The sequence below is a fragment of the Triturus cristatus genome, chromosome 8 (assembly GCF_964204655.1).
Source record: "Triturus cristatus chromosome 8, aTriCri1.1, whole genome shotgun sequence".
Lineage (NCBI taxonomy): Eukaryota > Metazoa > Chordata > Amphibia > Caudata > Salamandridae > Triturus > Triturus cristatus.
The window spans coordinates 483,952,844-483,969,309 of record NC_140591.1 but is presented as its reverse complement, the minus strand read 5'-3'; positions in this window follow the sequence as shown (position 1 = coordinate 483,969,309).

Below are 16,466 nucleotides of genomic sequence, written 5' to 3'. Positions count from 1 at the left end.
ACCAATCATGGCAAATTTAACCCTTTTGCCAAGTCAAAACCTTACTTTTTAATACACATAAGTCACCCTTAGGGAAGGCCTTAGTATGAATTAGGGTGCTAAATATTTACTGTAGGGAGGCTGGTAGTCCCATTGGCCTACATGGTCCAATCGCTTAGCCAAACCACTAAGTGCTAACTTCCATTTTGGACCATCCAATATAGTTCTTCAAAGTTTCAAATTAATTGCTACATAAACCAGACTTAGTGCTGAAGTCGGACATAAGGTAACTTTTAATAGAAAGTTCACTTAAAAAACTTTAAAAAGTTCCAGCTTTCTTGCTCCAAAGTTCTACTAGCCATTTATGTTTTTTACTACAGCTGTTAGCACCCAAGATAGCCTGCTGCCCTCCTGCTAGGAGGTGTGAACATCTCTCTGGAAAGGGGAATAAAAAGCTTTCTAGAGAGAGGAAGTGCAAACTCCTCCTGACATTATAACCCGAGGGCTGCGGCCACCTGTGTCCCAGCTTCAAAGGGACTAGTTCTGAAAGACAGGTAAAAGACATGCTTTAGCTTGCCTGCTTATTTGTGTAGGTAGACAGACTGGCATCTCTTCCAGAGGGGAAAAACCTGTTGCAGAGCCAGTTTTCCAGGAGGAGTGGTTCATTATAGTGAGTACACCTCAGAGGTGTACCCATAGCTCTAACCCAAGGAAGAATGGTCCTGACATTCTGGATTTGGGCTGAGATATACACTGTGGGATTGTTTAGTGCCAACCCCACAGGGAGTGATGTAAGAGTGGGTAGGATTGCCCTTTGTGAATTTTTCCCACATTGGGTGGGGTGTCCTCCCAGACCAAAAACTTGATATTAGCATAAAAGTGGCACCCTGGCTCCCAGACTCAGATCACCGCGGGATTTAGAAAGCACAGAAGAAAAACTACACCTGACAAACCCGTGGACCTCAGAAAGAAAGGCTGCACCACAAAAGGACTGTGCCCTCTGAACCAAGTCAGGACTTCAGAAATAGAGGGCTGCTCCTACTGTTGAACCTTCGGCAAGAGACCTTATGGGCTGAATCTACTCACACTTTAGCCAAGTGGACTCCTAGGGCTAGTTGACTAACCTCCTGTTAAGCTTGAGGGACAAAAAGCCAAAGAAGCCCTGCACCTGCACAGTGCCCAACTGACCAGGTACCACCGGACTTGCCCTTGACTCCACTGGCGCAGCCCATAAGATCGAGTCCTAGGCCAAAATAGCTCCCTCCCAGGTTGTAGACCCTTGGCTGGTATTAGAGTTTAGAAGCCTAAGGTAGAGGTTCCAGGACCCCCGGAGGGCCGCATAGCCTAATTAGGGGGTCTATAACTGCTCAGAAAATGGAATAATATGAATAGATTAATACAATTTATAGAAATAAAGCAAAATGTACAGTTGCAAATTCTAAAAAGTTCTGTAAATGTGAAAGAATTCGAAATTGGAGGCTAATACTTACATTAGTATCCCCAGAATGATTTGTGGGAGCAGTGCAAAAGCATCAAACAGAAAGAACATAGTATAAACAATGAGTGGTGTGGCCTCAGTTGAATTTAAAAAAGCTCACATTTTCCCAATAGAATTAAAATGTTGATTCTTTTTTATATTTGTTCGTAAAAATAAATAAAATATTTCATCATATTTTAACTTGTTTGACGAATGCTTGTTTCTATACATTTTGTGTACTGTTTTGCATTTCAAATCATCGAAAATGCTTAGGCGCGGGGTCCTCAGCTGCCAGTCTCTGAATTCCAGGAATGATTCAGTGGGGTCCCTAAGTTCCAGTAATGATTTAGTGGTGGTCCACAGAAGTAAAAAAATTAAGAGCCCCTGGCATAATGCAAAAGATAACAGTTTTTGGACACAGAGGTGCCGATCACGATCCGGTAAAAACCGGGTACGAACCGTCGGACGGAGCATATTCTCCGTCCGACGCGTACCCGGTCGTCAAAATTTACAAACAAGGAATTACGATTCGCACGGGAACACCATTTCCGTACGATTCGTAAAAAAGCCCGACCGAACAAAATAAACCTACCAATGTAATCCGGGAAAGCGCCGACCTGACGTCGGGACGCTCGCAGCCAGCCATTCACGACCCAGGAATTACGATTCGCACCGACGTCATCCCGCACGGTGAATATTTTCCGGCTGCCAAAAACTGCCGGGAAATCAGGACGACGCGAACAAGGACCACCAGTACGCGACGGACAGACAGGACGACGCGAACAAGGAGGACCAGTACGCGACAGGACGACGCGATCAAGGAGGACCACTACGCGACGGACAGACAGGACGACGCGATCAAGGAGGACCAGTACGCGACGGACACACAGGACGACGCAAACAAGGAGGACCCGTACGCGACGGACAGACATGGACCCGAACCTACGTGTCATCCCGGCCCTCATAGCAGTCCACCTCCTCTACAGGTTCGGACGCAGATGCCGCAGAAGGTCAGAATAACTAAGGGAGGGGGGAAAGGGGGGTGGGGTGGGGGTGGCAGGACCAGGGCAGGCCACAAACCCCCCACCAAAGTCACACAGCACACATGCCCTGGACATACCTGACTCCCAGGCCCTGGTCACTACGAGGGGGTGGGGGCGTGTCCAGCTAAGCCAGCGACCGCCACAACGGAAGTCCGTCACGACGTGAACCGGCAACACAACCAGACAGGTACGTCCCGTACCCACGCCTGAAGAGCGTGGGTATGAGTCGTACCACGCCCACACCCACGTCACCCCAACAATGGCGGGACGGCTCGTACCCACGTGGCAAAGGCCTGGGTACGGGCCGCACAAGCATCACATAGCGTGGGGACGGATATGTACGGACCGTACCCCCACCCCGTATGCATGGAGCGTACCCCCCATGCCAACAGTGTAAGTACGACATGTACCCCCACCAGCGTATGCAAGGAGCGTACCCCCCATGCCAACATTGTACGTACGACACGTCCCCCCACCCGCGTATGCAAGGAGCGTACCCCCCACCCCAACAGTGTAAGTACGACACGTACCCCCACCCGCGTATGCAAGGAGCGTACCCCCATGCCAACATTGTACGTACGACACATCCCCCCACCCGCGTATGCATGGAGCGTACCCCCCACCCCAACAGTGTAAGTACGACCCCTACCCCCACCCGCGTACGTATGGAGCGTACCCCCACCCCAACAGTGTAAGTACGACACATACCCTCACACGCGTACGTATGGAGCGTACCCCCACCCCAACAGTGTAAGTACGACCCGTACCCTCACCCGCGGACATATGGAGCGTACCCCCCAACCCAACAGTGTAAGTACGACCCGTACCCTCACCTCGAATGCATGGAGCGTACCCCCACCCCAACAGTGTAAGTACGACCCCTACCCCCACCCGCGTACGTATGGAGCGTACCCCCACCCCAACAGTGTAAGTACGACACGTACCCTCACACGCGTACGTATGGAGCGTACCCCCACCCCAACAGTGTAAGTACGACCCGTACCCTCACCCGCGGACATATGGAGCGTACCCCCCAACCCAACAGTGTAAGTACGACCCGTACCCCCAGCCCAACCGTGTATGTACGACCCGTACCCTCACCCGCGTACGTATGGAGCGCACCCCCCACCCCAACAGTGTAAGTACGACACGTACCCTCACACGCGTACGTATGGAGCGTACCCCCACCCCAACAGTGTAAGTACGACCCGTACCCTCACCCGCGGACATATGGAGCGTACCCCCCAACCCAACAGTGTAAGTACGACCCGTACCCCCAGCCCAACCGTGTATGTACGACCCGTACCCTCACCCGCGTACGTATGGAGCGCACCCCCCACCCCAACAGTGTAAGTACGACCCGTACCCTCACACGCGTACGTATGGAGCGTACCCCCACCCCAACAGTGTAAGTACGACACGTACCCTCACACGCGTACGTATGGAGCGTACCCCCACCCCAACAGTGTAAGTACGACACGTACCCCCACCTCGAATGCATGGAGCGTACCCACATCCGTGCATGTCATGAGCGTACATATTGTGCAATTGGAGAGGTGGGTGCAGAGTCCTCCCAGCAGTGCCCTGAGACAGGAGGGGTGGGTGCAGAGTCCTCCCAGCAGTACCCTGAGACAGGAGGGGTGTGTGCAGAGTCCTCCCAGCAGTGCCCTGAGACAGGAGGGGTGTGTGCAGAGTCCTCCCAGCATTGCCCTGAGACAGGAGGGGTGTGTGCAGAGTCCTCCCAGCAGTGCCCTGAGACAGGAGGGGTGTGTGCAGAGTTCTCCCAGCAGTGCCCTGAGACAGGAGGGGTGGGGGCCTATCACTCCTAGCAGTGCCCTGAGACAGGAGGGGTGTGTGCAGAGTCCTCCCAGCAGTGCCCTGAGACTGGAGGGGTGGGGGCCTATCACTCCTAGCAGTGCCCTGAGACAGGAGGGGTGGGGGCCTATCACTCCCAGCAGTGCCCTGAGACAGGAGGGGTGGGGGCCTATCACTCCCAGCAGTGCCCAGAGACAGGAGGGGTGGGTGCAGAGTCCTCCCAGCAGTGCTCTGAGACAGGAGGGGTGTGTGCAGAGTTCTCCCAGCAGTGCCCTGAGACAGGAGGGGTGGGGGCCTATCACTCCTAGCAGTGCCCTGAGGCAGGAGGGGTGTGTGTAGAGTCCTCCCAGCAGTGCCCTGAGACTGGAGGGGTGGGGGCCTATCACTCCTAGCAGTGCCCTGAGACAGGAGGGGTGGGGGCCTATCACTCCCAGCAGTGCCCTGAGACAGGAGGGGTGGGGGCCTATCACTCCCAGCAGTGCCCAGAGACAGGAGGGGTGGGTGCAGAGTCCTCCCAGCAGTGCCCTGAGACAGGAGGGGTGGGGGACTATCACTCCTAGCAGTGCCCTGAGAAAGGAGGGGTGTGTGCAGAGTCCTCCCAGCAGTGCCCTGAGACAGGAGGGGTGTGTGCAGAGTCCTCCCAGCAGTGCCCAGACCCAGGAGGGGTGGGTGCAGGGTCCTCCCAGCAGTGCCCTGAGACAGGAGGGGTGGGTGCAGAGTCCTCCCAGCAGTGCCCTGAGACAGGAGGGGTGGGTGTGGAGTCCTCCCAGCAGTGCCCTGAGACAGGAGGGGTGTGTGCCTATCACTACCAGCAGTGCCCTGAGACAGAAGGGGTGTGGGCCTATCACTCCCAGCAGTGCCCAGAGACAGGAGGGGTGGGTGTGGAGTCCTCCCAGCAGTGCCCTGAGACAGGAGGGGTGTGTGCCTATCACTACCAGCAGTGCCCTGAGACAGAAGGGGTGTGTGCCTATCACTCCCAGCAGTGCCCTGAGACAGGAGGGGTGGGTGTGGAGTCCTCACAGCAGTGCCCTGAGACAGGAGGGGTGGGTGTGGAGTCCTCACAGCAGTGCCATGAGACAGGAGGGGTGGGTGTTGAGTCCTCACAGCAGTGCCCTGAGACAGGAGGGGTGTAACACATGTGTGTGAGGCTGGAAGTACACACATGCATACTGCCTACAAGGGAACATGTCCCCATGAACTCATGTCAACAGACTCCACACACAAGTACAGTGATCACCAAGGATGCCACGAATGTTGCAGGTGGAGACATGTCCCTGCATGCATGGCCAAAGTAGAAGGGCTCCGTCACACACACAGCTCATGTAGACACAGCTCTGCGCTAAACATTGGGAACACCCTGCAGGGAAGATATCAGGGTACACAGAGGAAGGAATACACCCTGGGACAATTGCACCATGCAGTAACTGCTTACATGAACAAAGAAAGTTAGCTAACACCTTGTGATGGCACACAGATCCCAGGGTCCCCCCAATGAGCAGCACACTACTACATATCCCACACACCCAACACATAAACACCACCCAAAACCATGTAGCAGCCCCACCAACACCAATACCAGCATAGCAGTAGTGTTATAATGAAAAAAAAATGAAGCTTTATTCAGCATGAGCACAATGTCCGTGGATCGCAGGCAGTTCAATATTCACAAAGGCCATAGGGCAGTCAATTAGTCTCAGCTGGATGGGGGACACAGTGGGATGCGTGTCCCCTACCTTGCCTGCACAGTTACATGCCTTGGTCTTCCACAGGGGTGAGGGCATCATGGGGGGGGGAAGCAACAGGCACCGCAGGGACATCAGGGCAAAGGGGAGGCGTTGTGGGTGCAGGGATGGAGGACTCCACCACAGGGGGTGGGGCAGGGCCAAAGGCGGAGGCCAGGATGGCACTACACACCTTTGCAAGGTCCTCCAGGGATTCCCCTGCACCCGAAGGATCCACAGGCCCCAAGGAGGGGGGGGGGGGTCAGAGGGATGGGTCGCAGCGCCACCGGGGGAGGGTGTAGACAGGGGGGGAGAATCAACCACCCTGACCGAGGACTTCCTTGACCGCTTTCGTGGTGGTGTCACTGTGGGGCTCAGGGACAGAGCGGCCATGAAGGAGTCCTTGGGGGAGATGGGGCCAGGAGAGCTGAGGGGAGGGGATTTGGAGGGAGTGGACTGGGTGGAATGCGGACTCCCACTATGGCTGCGTGTCACACGTTTGCCCCCCGACCCAGTGGGTGTGCCTACCTCACCCTGTGTGTGCGTGTCAGGAGGAGTGCGGTGGACCTTCCCTGCTGGTGTGGTGCCTGTGTCTGTTGATGTGGGTGCATGCCGACGTCTGGGTGTACGTGGGACAGGCATGGGAGTGGGAAGTGTGGATGGGGCAGGGGTAGGTGGGGGGAGGTCGCGCTGCAGGAGACCCACTGCTGCAGTCAGTGTGGAGTCTATGGACCTCAGCAAGTTGCGTTGGTCAGCCTGCGATGAATGAATGCCCTCCAAGTATGCCTCGATGTTGGTGAGGGTTTGGCCGTGGGCATGGAGGACATTAAGGATCGCAGCCTGACCAACCTGCAGCTGCCGCTGGATGTCCACAGACTCGGCATTGGCGGCAGCAGTGGAGACAGGGGCAGGGGGTGCGGTGCCTGGCATGAAGGAGACATGCGGTGACCGGGCACGCTGGGAAGGGACACGAGCAAGTGGGAGGCGGCTGATGGGAACTGAGGGGGCGGTGCGAGGTGTTGTTCCGCTGTCAGCTGCTGGTGCAGCCTCCGCCCACTCGGAGACATCCTCCTCGGACCTGTCAGCTTCGTATTCTGATGTGCCAGTCGACAGGTCCTCGGCCGCACTATCCTCCGCCTCTGTCCCACTCGATGTGCCAGCCCCGATGTCACGGCTGGCACTGGTGCTCGGTCCCTCCGCCTGGTCTGTGTCCATGTCTCCCTCTGTGTCCTCCGACGATGCTGTGGGCAGGGTGGAGAGACAGAAATTAATCAGACACCTGTACACATCTGTCACATGAGTCCAATCTACATAGGTAACATTGCATAGCCTGAAAAGGAAGATCCCTAATATCTACTAAACAAGGTACCGATGTAGGGCATGAAACACACAGTTGGTTGAGCCACCATGCCACTGAAATACCATGGAGAGCATGAGACAATAGCAAAATACAGGAAACGGAGTCTGACATAGCACCCAGGCCCTGGGGACAATCCAGCACTGCATCTGCACCACACAGCATTGGCGAAAATACGGATGACCAGGGACCATATCCATGAACTTGAGACACATGCTGCATAGGTAATGCTGAAAACATGCCCAACATGACTGGGTCACTGCACCTTGCGTGTGTGTCCAGACAAACATCACACACTGCCCAGACCCAGCAAGTAGAAATCAGGATTTGACATATAGGCTTTGCCCGCCCCAACCACCCCCTACACGATGCAAATTGTTGAGACACAGGTGGCACCAACATCTCATAGTCTGGGTGATAAACACAGGGGCAGGCAAAATGCAAGATTGGACGCAAAACACCCAAGGTGCGCCTGTACAAATAATGAGGTACCAGTGCCCATCCTCAGATGAGTATAACAAGACACACAGGCACTGGCAACTGTGAGTATGAAGAAGGACATTCAGGTCAGGCTGCACAGTGGACACCTGTACAAATTTGCACGTCTATATACATGGTGCCAGGGGACAATGGCACAGAGCACAACCTACGCTGTAGACACTGAGAGTGTCCACGTTTTGTGATGACACATACAACACTGAGGAAAAGGTGCCCCAGGGGACAGTAGTGGACACGCAACTCCATGCTCCTGAATGGTAATGACTGCAACACACGCCAACATCCCTGCACTATGCGTATCGCACACTCATGCACGTCATGTCACAGGCCACTACATAGGACATGCGCGCTGTAAGGCATGACACTTGAGAGACTAACTCCCATGTCTGGACTCAGCATCAGTGCCAACTGACATGGAACCCACATGCAGTGAACTGGACAGGGCACAGCCAAGGTCCCAAAACCTGTTACACACCACCCCCACACATGATGCTACAGACATAGTTCTCGTGGACAAAGCGCCAGCCTACATTACCTTGTGAAGGAGTGACTACACACAGACCAGGGAACACATTGCAAGGAGGGGAAGGGTGGCAGGGGCGCAGCGCTATACTGGGGCAAACTGGATCTGCACACCACCTTTAAACCCTGGCAGTGAATTCATGCTACTGTGCCCTTACAAATGCCGGTGACACACAACAAACACACATGTACCTACCCCCTTCCGGCTGCTGCATCTCCTGTAAGCGCCTCTCCAAGTCTGGAAAGTCCACCGGCAGCACACGCCTGTGGAGGTGGCTCAGACGGCAGCGCCCGCGGTTCTTGTGGCTCTCAGGTGAGTCCCCCAGCAGGACCCGTGCAATCCTCCGCGTCCAGCACCGGATATCCTGCCAGCGTTTCCTCACCTGGGACAGGCTCCGCCTCCGACCATCCACACCCCTCACGGCACTGACGGCGGTCAGCCAGATCTGCTCCTTGGCAGTGGCGCCTACCTGTGAGGAAGAACAAGTGACACCACATCAATACACCAGCCACATGTCACAGAGAGACATATGAGAACAAATTAGCTGGTTACAACAAGGCATGTCATGCAGCCAACGCATTGCACCTTTGTCATAGGGACATGATCCCCTGGTGAGGGAAAAAGCAGTACGTGCCATTGTGGGTACACAGGTGGAATGATGGCAATGTCACAATCAATGATCAAGGCTCACACTGTGCATCACACCCACCCCTCCTGTCTCAGGGCACTGCTGTGGGGACTCTGCATCCACCCCTCCTGTCTCAGGGCACTGCTGGTAGTGATAGGCACACACCCCTCCTGTCTCAGGGCACTGCTGTGAGGACTCTGCATCCACCCCTCCTGTCTCAGGGCACTGCTGGTAGTGATAGGCACACACCCCTCCTGTCTCAGGGCACTGCTGGTAGTGATAGGCACACACCCCTCCTGTCTCAGGGCACTGCTGTGAGGACTCCACACCCACCCCTCCTGTCTCAGGGCACTGCTGTGAGGACTCCACACCCACCCCTCCTGTCTCAGGGCATCGCTGTGAGGACTCTGCATCCACCCCTCCTGTCTCAGGGCACTGCTGGTAGTGATAGGCATCCACCCCTCCTGTCTCAGGGCACTGCTGGTAGTGATAGGCACACACCCCTCCTGTCTCAGGGCACTGCTGGTAGTGATAGGCACACACCCCTCCTGTCTCAGGGCACTGCTGTGAGGACTCTGCATCCACCCCTCCTGTCTCAGGGCACTGCTGGTAGTGATAGGCACACACCCCTCCTGTCTCAGGGCACTGCTGGTAGTGATAGGCACACACCCCTCCTGTCTCAGGGCACTGCTGGTAGTGATAGGCACACACCCCTCCTGTCTCAGGGCACTGCTGTGAGGACTCTGCATCCACCCCTCCTGTCTCAGGGCACTGCTGGTAGTGATAGGCACACACCCCTCCTGTCTCAGGGCACTGCTGGTAGTGATAGGCACACACCCCTCCTGTATCAGGGCACTGCTGGGAGACATCAGGCATCCCCCCCCTGGGACCCCCCTACAGTACATGGCATGTGTGTCACACCAGGACACAATGCCAGAAGTCACAGTCACAACATAGGGACAGTCTGTGCCAGTGGCCTATGCACTCACCTGATACCCTGGTCGCCCATACAGCATGGGGAACTGTGGGAGGATCACATCCAGCAATGCCATGTTCTCCTCCAGGGTGAATGGCTGTGTCCTCTCCACAGCCCTTGACATGGTTCCAGGGAATCAGTAGCAGCAGCTGGGTCGACGAATTCAAAGATGTGCAGGCAAGTACTCCCTCATGGGACCTGGCTGCCTTATATGTGCCCTTCTGCCCTGTCTCATGCACAGGAGTACAGAGTGATTGGTCACTCACATTTGCATCCTATGTTTCCACCAATCCCTTCAAACCTAGCAGTCTGTGTGCACTCTATCGGTTTCATTCTCCTGCATGATGTCAGCTCCACAAACACATTGCAACAAAGTAGATTGATTCCAACTGACTTCTGCTGTTCACCTTCCAGAAGAAAATCGAATTTTGAACTTGGTCTCCATGACAACCAGCATGCATGTAGGCCTTAAAACTTGTCCCTCATGTGTCCCCTATGTAATTTGGAGCTTCACACACAGGTACGGTGCGTTCCGGGGCCCTAGGGCACCCCAAATGCATTGCAACGGCCCGTACACGCGTGCCTACGTTCACTATCACTATGGGTGTCCTCGCGTATGCGTACTCGTAGTGATAGGGAGCGTACAGGCGTGTGAACGGCCCGTACCACTACGAGTACGCATACGCGAGGACACCCATAGTGGTACGGGCCGTACACACGCCTGTACGCTCCCTATCACTACGAGTACGCATACGCGAGGCCACCCATAGTGATAGTGAACGTACAGGCGTGTGTACGGCCCGTACCACTATGGGTGTCCTCGCGTATGCGTACTCATAGTGATAGGGAGCGTACAGGCGTGTGTACGGCCCGTACCACTATGGGTGTCCTCGCGTATGCGTACTCGTAGTGATAGGGAGCGTACAGGCGTGTGTATGGCCCGTACCACTATGGGTGTCCTCGCGTATGCGTACTCGTAGTGGTACGGGCCGTACACACGCCTGTACGCTCCCTATCACTACGAGTACGCATACGCGAGGACACCCATAGTGGTACGGGCCGTACACACGCCTGTACGCTCCCTATCACTACGAGTACACATACGCGAGGACACCCATAGTGGTACGGGCCGTACACACGCCTGTACGCTCCCTATCACTACGAGTACGCATACGCGAGGACACCCATAGTGGTACGGGCCATACACACGCCTGTACGTTCACTATCACTATGGGTGGCCTCACGTATGCGTACTCGTAGTGATAGGGAGCGTACAGGCGTGTGAACGGCCCGTACCACTACGAGTACACATACGCGAGGACACCCATAGTGGTACGGGCCATACACATGCCTGTACGCTCGCCATCACGATGGGGACACATACGGCAGCACTCCCATAGTGATATGGGAACGTACACAGGCCCTCTTGGCAGCAGTACAGCGGTTTTCACACATCACAGTGGTGACAGGCGGCACACAGGTAGGGATAGGGCGGACATACTTGTCCATGATGGACATACTTGTCCATTAATTGACATCAAGGCATCGTCTGTGCATCACTACATGTGTGGGGCACAGGTGTGACGGCCTGTGATGTGGAACATTACTCCTGAGTCGAGAAGGCACCAGATGTATGATGAGATGTGTACAGATGTACTGTGTGATGGTGCTATGTGTGCCAGGCATGCCCTTGACTCCTTTGACATGTGTGCATGTCGTACTGCGCACTTGGGGTGAGCGTCACTGGCATGGCACGGACACCAACACACGGAAGTGTCCCCTGATGCCCGGTACAGGGGTTATGACACCTGACTTGTCACTACCCACGGTGCATAATGTGACTATGTCATGTATGTGTGGGGGCTTCCCATCAGGTTGATGTTGGAGCACCCTCAAAAGCTGCAGCCATTGCAGCAACCAACCTGTGTCTGTGTGTAGATTGTCATTGCACACTGTTCTGCACACCATGCCACATGTGGTATCGGATGTGAGGTGCACATGTATGCATGGGACACGGAGTAGCGTGACAAAGACATGTCAGCATCCTCACAAGGAATGTGTGGTGAGTCATGACATGTGCACCTTCATGGCAAGGTGTGTGGGCTGTCCTAGTGTAATGTCATGTGACCTGTGGCTCCAGTGTTCCGCTACCAGTCTCTGCAATCGGCATCCTACTGCTGCTGATGTGTGGGCGTATGTCACTCCTGTCTTGCGTCTGGCTGTTCACTTGCACTGGGACACAGCTATTCCCATGGCGTGGCATGGGGAGGTTCTCAATCTCCGTGTGTAGCTGGGTCTTGGTAGGAGTGTCACCTTGCATCCATACGTGTCCTGGCCATGTAGCACATACCTGACTCCCCATGTAGCATGTGTGTATTGACAGATTAACATGTGCTCAGTACACATGATTTGTTGTCATAGTGCACTCACTCTTCCTTGTCACTTCCAAATTACTGCAGAGCGCCGCCTCTTGCCCGAAGAATTCCAGACTTGGCTGCCATGCAGGAGAATGACAGCATCCGGCTCTACCGCTTCACCCAACCGTTGATTCTGGAGTTGACGGCGAGACTGGCACCACACCTGCAACCGCAGCACAGGTATCCTGCGGCACTGACACCCCAGCTGAAGGTAATGGCTGCCCTACATTTTCTTGCCACGGGTACCTTTCAATATACCATAGCTAATGTTGGTGGCATGTCCCAGAGCATGTTCTGCCGTGTGCTGCATGATTTCTTAGAGGCCATGTTGATTCACCTGGATGACTTCATCAAGTTCCCAACCCCTGAACAGATGACTGCGGTCAAGCGTGGATTCTATGCCCTGGGAGGGATGCCCCATGTCATTGGGTCCATAGATGGGACACATGTAGCTTTGGTACCACCACACGCACGGGAGGTGGCGTACCGCAATCGAAAGCACTACCACTCCATCAATGCCCTTGTGGTGTGTCAGTCCAACATGGTGATTTCACATGTCTGTGCTCGTTTTCCAGGATCAGCACACAATGCCTACATCATGAGGCGTAGCGGGATGCCTGATATGATGATGCAGCTGCGCAACGAACGGGCATGTGTTGTTGGTGGGTACAGTCTGTCTGTCCTGTATTCTGTATAGCATACCAGCACGACCGCTTCACCACTTCTAACGATGACCATGTGCTTCCCATGTAGGGGACGCTGGCTATCCCAACATGCCTTGGCTGCTGACACCTCTCCGCAACCCCATCACGCCGGCCCAGCTCCGCTACAACACCGCCCATGGCCGGACAAGGCGAGTGATAGAGAGGACGTTTGGCATGCTGAAGAGCCGATTTAGGTGCCTCCACAAGACCGGCGGCGCACTCCCATATGCCCCGGCGAAGGTCTGCAAGATCTTCATGGTCTGCTGCATGCTGCACAACATGGCAGTTGAAAGAGCTGTGCCACTCATCCTGGATCAACATGACGAGGACCATCCACCCGTGGAGGACGAAGGGCTTGGCAATGGGGCTAGTGATGTGGAGGATGTGGAGCCGCAAGAGGACATCCGGACTCGGCTCATACGCGACTTCTTTGCTTAGTGGTGAGTACCAGTGTCTGAGTGTGCACGCATTGGTCCCCGTGTGGCATGCGTTGTGATGTGTGTCTCCACCTGCATGTATGGCACGTGAGTCAGAGGTGTGTGTGGGTGTGTCACTGGAGTGATGGTGCCAGTGATGGTTGTACTTCCCCAGTCATAATTGTGACCTAGCATGTTGTCATCCATACATGTGTCGAGTACATGCACATGCAAGTGGCTGTGTTTTTTGTGGCTGACTTCTTGTGTGTCTCTCTTCCCCAGGTACCTGCGCATGCCGTCTGCTGCTTGCATTGTTGTGGCACTGCTATTCCTCATGGACATGACATCGTGGGCTGACTCAGCGTTACAGGCACCGACACGTTTGGAAGTCTCCATGGGGTAAGGGATGCATCTGGGGTGTATTGGGTGTGGCAGTTGTTCACGATGTATGCACACTGCCCCTGTCGATGTTTGGTTCCTCTGCAGCCATGTCGCATCCCCATGGGACACGACATGCAGCTGTGTACACATGAATAGATGGTCTGCCTGGTTGACAGTCATCAGTGATGGGATAGGGGATTGTGATGATGGCATCAATGTGTGTGACACTGCCCTCGGCCACATACGGTTAGCATTGGCTTGACATGGTGTGGGACTTCGACATCAGCGGATCTATGGTGTATGGCAGGCTCTCCGTGTGCAGCTGTGGGTATTTAGCTGTTAGCCGACGCTTGTGTGCCAGTTCCATGGCGAACACGCATTTTTGCTGCAGAAGGGGGGTGCCAGTGTTGGACCCACATGTTACTCCACATGATGTGTTCATGTGTACTTCGAGTTGCCTCTGCAATCCCGAATACATGACTAATAAAGGTGTCCCTATGCCTCCAAGGTGCCTCTTCTCAGTCAATGCTGGTGTGTTGCCACGGTGCATCCTGCATGTCTGGCATGGTATTCCCTGATTGTGGCTATGTGTCAATGTGTCGAGTGGCAAGATGCAAGCTGTGTGTGTGGGCTGAGACTGTGTATTGGGCATGATGTCCATGACTGTGTGGGTATTGTGACATGTGCCATCCCCATGCATCCAACGTTGGCCAGGCCCCCATTCTCTGCATCCACCGGACTCAAGCTTGCAGGACATGGTTCTGCCACCTGTCTACACATACCTGGGTGCCCCCCAGGACACTGGACTGGATCCCTGACCTCTCCGCATGACTGTTGGTGTACTCAATGTGTGTGTCAGCACGGTTGTTTGGCAACCCCCTCAGCTGGTTGGGCCCATCACGGGTGTGTATGGTGCTCCATGTCTGTCTTGCCTAATACACTGTGACCCATGTGTCCTGTGCCAGACTCAGGCCCCAGGGTGTGGATGGTTGAAGACAAAAGATGACTCAGGCATGTTTTGACTTTACAAGACACATGTTAGGTAATAATGCTACCAGCAGGCATCTACTCTTCATAGTGTGATTTATTATTGGGGGGGGGGGGGGACAAAGTGAGGGGCTTTTCGGGATTTTGGAATCCAAAGTTCAGTAGGGGAGTTGGTGTCCTTGCCATTGGAAATCATCAGAGTGCATGCCACAGTCTTTGTCAACATTGGTCAGCCAGTGACCAGCAGGGCCATGTGGCAGAGAATGTCTCTTGATGCTGTGATGCTGTTGCTCCAGTGGGCCAGGTGCCAGGCCAGGTGTCCTGGGAGATGGTGATGTAGCGCCGACCCTCACGGTCCTTTCCGTGGACGACCCGCCCTCCTGCGGGGAACCTCAGCAGCAGGCCGTGATGACGTCTGGGATGCTCCATCGGATGTTTCCTCCTCCTCCTCCTGATCCCTCCCTGTGGGTGGTGATGTTCTCCGCCTTCTGGCACAGGGAGGGTCGGCCATGTTGTCGGCCATCCGACGGAGTGTAGCGTGAATCCCCTGGAATGCCGTCACTTGCTCAGCCTGTCTGTCCTCCATCCTCCGTTGGTGTACCAGTAGACAGGCATGTAGCTCCGCATGTTGCTGGGCCTGCTGGGCCTTGATCCCCTCGAGGATGGACACAACCTGGGCCATGCCCGTGGTGTCCTGCCGGTATGAGTCCAGGATGTTACGGACATGGGCAAATACCGGATCCCCAGCCAACTGGTCAGGCTCGCGCCTCCGCCGTCCTCCACTCCCACCACCCCTGCCCACTTGCGCCTGGCCTGCCCTTGTGGGCACATCGGGTCTCCGGGACCCCTGAGGGGTGGCATTGGCGTTGTCGCCTGCCTCCTCCTGGGTGCCCGGGACACCGTGTCCCTCCTGGCGAGCCTGGCTGCATTGTGGTGTTGGGGCAGGGATCCTGGGTGTCTCCTGGGATGTGGCAGGAGTGTGGGTGGTGGTTGGCACAGTTGTACCTCACGCAGGTGCTGCAGGTGCTTGGACACCAGAGGGGCCAGGTCGGTCGGGGTCGTCCACAGAGTGGTGAGAGTGGTCGCTGCCGGTGGGATCGGGCTCCTGCAGATCCGGGTCCTGTGAGTCTTCCCCCCCAGTGTTGGGGGGTGCACCACGACGTTGACCTGTGTGTGAGAGAGACAATGTTAATTTTGGTCCATGCAACATCCATGTTTCATCAGTGTCAAAGTTGGCACTTTTCCTCTTGGAATTGGGATCTGTCTTGCATTCCACTCACAGTGCACTTGTGCATGGGTGTGTCCCTTGTGCACCACTTTTGCCCTTTTCACTATGTGTGGCATGGTCTTACTTGCTGCGTCAAGTGTGACTGCAGTCAGCAGTGGAGTGGGCAGGTGTGGCGAGCCATGCATTGGCGCCTTCCGTGTAGCACTGTACATGTGCACATGGAGTGGATCCACACACTTATATGATCCAGGTAGCTGTCGTTGTGCTCGTGAACAGGTTGTGACATGGCCCTGTGTTTTGCCATGGTGAAGAGGGG